Here is a 4,761-nt window from a genome sequence, read left to right as displayed (position 1 = left end):
AGGCGGATCTCTGTGAGTTCGAGACCAGCCTGGTCTACAACAGCTAGTTCCAGGACAGGCTCCAAAACCACAGAGAAACCCTGTCTCGAAAAATCAAAAAAAAAAAAAGTTCTCTTAATCACTGAACCATCACTACAGCCCGGTGTTGACCCCACCCCCACCCCCACCCCCTCTCTCATCATTCAATTAACCTTAAGAAAGTAGGAAAGTCCCATCCTTGTTCCTTTTCGGACACTGGTTATTCTTACAGCACTGTGGCACTCTGGATATTAAGAGAGGGTATCATTATGTTACTGTGGCTGGTCTCCAAGGAACTATGCAGAGTTCACTGCTTGCCTCAACATCCATGCTTCAGTTTCCTAAGTGCTAAGATTACATCTGCGTTCAACTCTCACCCCATGTATTAGAACTGGAACTCAAGCCTCTGCATACTAGGCAAGTGCTCTAACCGCTGAGCCCTTCACATCTTTTTACTCTCATTATGACCATGTCTTCCTTTGTCACTGTTACAAGCACTTTTAGTTCCAGTTCTAAGTATTCAATGAAGTCATTAACTCCAATTTCTTTGTATAAACCAGCCAAAATCGGAGTGTTATATTTAAAACAGGAACAGGAACAGCACAATGAAGAGAAAAAAATGTTAATCTGGAGAAGCAGATGAGGAAGGAAAGAGGTGAGACTGACGCTAATCTGTACATGCTACATAAGACAACGTCTAATTACAATCCAAAGTAAAATGAATTTGAAAACTAAGAACTTCTCAACTAATAATTCTACCAATAACCTGCTGCTCATATTTATATAGATGGAACTTAGGATATATGCCATTATCAATCACACTGGCTAAAAATCATTTCAAGGCTTCAGTTCTCTAACCAATTATAAACTGCCAACTTCAGAAGGAAAATGAATTTAAGAGACCTGTCTTTGGTGGCTGAAGAAATGGCTTAGAGGGTACAGAGCACTTGTTGGACTTGGGTTCAATCCGCAGCATCTACGTGGTGGTTCACAACTGTCTGTAACTTCAATTCTAGGATATACACCCTCTTCAGAACTTGGCCACTCAGCAAGCACACGGTGCACATGCATACAAGCAGGCAAACACTCATATACACAAAATACAATTTAAGAATCTAAGAAGTTGACATAGACAGAAACAGACATGTTAGTATGATAGTAACTAGCTTGTGGCTTTGGGTCCAAAGGGCAGTCACTCCAGTAATCTCCTCCAATTTGAACACCTGTCAGAGATGGTTATGCGGTAAAATCCTATAGACCTCATGACCTAAGGATGTGATACCTCAATGAATCCAAAGGAAGGTATGTGACTTGTTTGTTTTACAAGACAGGGTTTCTCTGTAGCTTTGGAGCCTCTCCTGGAACTATCTCGCTCTGTAGACCAAGTTGACCTCGACCTTAGAGATCCACCTGTCTCTGCCTCCTGAGTGCTAGGATTAAAGGTGTGCACCATCACCACCTTTATGACAACAGTCTTTATCTATGCTCATAAGGCAAATAATCTTCTATTTAGGCAAAAATGTCAGTAGTCTTGTTGCTTATTTTCTAAATTCTTACATAGCTGATGCTATTAGGCCATAATTATTAGCAGTCTATCACATGGGCACTGCTACAAAAATGAACGGAGTCCTGGGGCTGGAGAGATGGCTCAGTGGTTAAGAGCACTGACTGCTCTTCCAGGGGTCTTTTTTTTTTTTTTAATATTTATTTATTGGGCTGGAGAGATGGCTCAGAGGTTAAGAGCACTGGCTGCTCTTCCAGAGGTCCTGAGTTCAATTCCCAGCAACCACATGGTGGCTCACAACCATCTGTAATGAGATCTTGCGCCCTCCTCTGGCAAGCGGGCATACATCGAGGCAGAATGTTGTATACATAATAAATAAATGAAATCTTTTTTTAAAAAATTATTTATTATGTATACAATATTCTGTCTGTGTATATGCCTATAGGCCAGAAGAGGGCACCAGACTCCATTACAAATGGTTGTGAGCCACCATGTGGTTACTGGGAATTGAACTCAGGACCTTTGGAAGAGCAAGCCACGCTCTTAGCCTCTGAGCCATCTCTCCAGCCCCTCTTCCAGAGGTCTTGAGTTCAATTCCCAGCAACCACGTGGTGGCTCACAACCACCTATAATGAGATCTGGTGCCCTCTTCTGGCCTACAGGGAGGATACAGCATAAATCAATCAATCAATCAATCAATCAATCAATCAATCAATCAATCAATCTTTAAAGGAGAGAGAAATGAATGGAGCCTTACTTTCCCCAACTGATTCTGTAGAGTTCAATAGCCTAGGCTGTGTCTACTCTAGGGTTGGATATAGCTATACACATTTGTCAGGAACCATTTTCCCAAAGATTATAACAGGGACCATTGTCCTGGGGATGTTTGTGTAGAGCCCCACACCCCAACTGTATTGAGAACTGTTCGTTGGCGGAGCCCACCCCACACTCAACTATCTTGAGAGCTATCTGATAGCAGAACCCGCCCCACATTCCAACTATCTAGAGAACTGTTTGTGGTTGGAATCACAAAAGGAACGATTCCGCTTGCAAAGAGAACACTAGGTGTGTCAACTTGTGACCATTGCTCCAAGATCCCTTCCTGCCCTTGCCATGCCCCTGCCCCCATCCCAAGCCCAATTCCTCATCCAAGGGCTATAGAAGCCACAACCATTTCACTAATAAACGGAGGCCTTGACAACAGATCTTGCTTGGCCTCGTTCCTCTTTCCCGCCCATGTCTTTTCAGATAGCACCTCTTCGGGACCCTGGAATAACTGATCTGCCAGGCGGGTTACAACCCTGGGATAACTGACCAGCCAGGTGGGTTACACACATTCTCCTTAAAGATCTGCTCGCAAGGACACATTTTAAAACTGACAACAGAGTCCCTTTTTCTCCTTCAAAACCTTGTTTCTGTTTACTATCTGCTACAATATGGTCTCTGAAACAAGGGCCAGTTAATAGAGCTAAGATATAAGAGAAAAAAGCAAAACAAACAAACAACAAAAACAAAAAAACAAGTGGCACATACAAAGAAGCAACATGGTATGGAGAGGACATTTTAAACTTTGGTGCTGCAGAATAGATAATTCCCAACTTTCCTCACCCGTGTGACTGCTCACACTTTAATCATACCCAAATGTGTGACAGTAATAAAATACTACCATCAATAGTTTGTAGGATGGTGTAAAAGGACCAAATATTGTGTTTAAAATGCTAAAGCATGAGCCCAATAACTACTGCCCACAAAACAAGTATGACACGTGATCTGGTTTGTAAATGAAGTTTCCTTGAAGACAGCAATCCTTATTTACTTATGTTGTCTATGGCTTTCAAAAGAAACCACAGAACCTGCAAATCCTAAAATAAAATGTGGCCCCTTAAAGTAAAAGGGGACTAGAGAGTCATGCCAGGTGCTCTACCCATCCTCTGTCTGTCAAGGAACACCAGATGAAAGCTTGACCATTCCTGGACCACACAGCTCTTCTGTGGCTTCCATTAAAAGTAGACTGGGCCTGCTCCCTCGGCCCCACAGAAATAATAACTGTTCTGTCTTTGACTCTCCAGCCTGAAGGGAGAAATACATACTTGCAAAAAAATGGAGAGCAACTGGTTTTTCAGGCCCTGAAACTAAAGGAAATTCTGACATCACCCAGAGCTAGAAAGGCCTGTGCAGTGAGGCTGGGTCTGAGAACAGTCATTTTGCTTCCTGGACCATCTGAGATTTACAAACTTTTCCCCAATTTCTGGCAAGATTTCTGTGTTCAGAAATAAGAAGTGTAATTCTGAATAGTATTTCAAAGATGACAACTTTGAAGATTTGGAATTTACAAATGACTTGCCATAAACATTATCTTTAATTGAACTTCATTTAACTTAGTGATAATCTTATCGGTATCATTCCCATTTTACAAATTAGGCAATTTAAGTTGTTTAAGTTACCAACACAGTGAATAGGAGCATTAGAATGTAAAAGCTCCAAGGCTCTGTTGCAGTATAACTTGTTAAGCCTGTTAGTCTCTCAGTCTCTCCCCTCCCTCCCTCCCCCACCTCTGTTGTTTTCAGGTGAATGTACTTTCAGAATATTCAAAGATGAATCATCTCAACAAGGGATTATTGACTTGAATCCTCAGACCAAACATCCATTTGCTCCCAACATTCCTGTAGCTTTCATTTCTCTCTCTCTCCATGGGGTCTTGCTATATTGGCCAGGGTAGTACCCAGTACCCGGTGTCTCAAGTCATTCTCCTATCTCCTATCCTGAGTGCTGGAACACAACACACACCACATCACACCTGCTCTCCTTGGCCTTCTTTCCAGGTTGCCTTTCTTTTGATCCTTCCCCTTCCCAAATTTATCGACATCTGTAAGTACTTGGCTGTGAACAGTGGGGGGCAGTAAAGTATAAGTAAAAAGAAAATACACTGGACCTGGGGGTCCTGTATGTTTATGATCTTGGGTAAACCACCCAACTCCTTAGAGCCACTATTGTTGACTCAAGGACGACACCTCCTCCTGCCCCCAACAGCTCTAGACCAACAACTCCATCAGGCATCAGAGCTCTTCTCTCTCTTTACTTGCTTCACTTTTTTCTTAAAAAGCCCTGTTTCATATGCATGGAGATATAAATAAAAATAAAAAGACCAGGGCTGGAGAGATGGCTCAGAGGTTAAGAGCACTGGCTGCTCTTCCAGAGGTCCTGAGTTCAATTCCCAGCAACCACATGGTGGCTCACAA

General features: G+C 42.5%; 1 protein-coding gene and 1 pseudogene across 2 annotated transcripts in view; one reads left to right on the top strand and one right to left on the bottom strand.

The window, feature by feature from the left end:
• Nfyc (nuclear transcription factor Y subunit gamma) overlaps positions 1-4,761 on the bottom strand; it is a 67,676-nt gene that overhangs the window by 35,970 nt on the left and 26,945 nt on the right. The window lies entirely within an intron of this gene.
• The window catches only part of LOC106143900, a 31,729-nt pseudogene that overhangs the window by 592 nt on the left and 26,376 nt on the right, over positions 1-4,761 (top strand).

Source organism: Microtus ochrogaster, chromosome 10 (assembly GCF_000317375.1).
Source record: "Microtus ochrogaster isolate Prairie Vole_2 chromosome 10, MicOch1.0, whole genome shotgun sequence".
Taxonomy (NCBI): domain Eukaryota; kingdom Metazoa; phylum Chordata; class Mammalia; order Rodentia; family Cricetidae; genus Microtus; species Microtus ochrogaster.
This window is presented reverse-complemented; position numbering and strand designations above follow the sequence as displayed.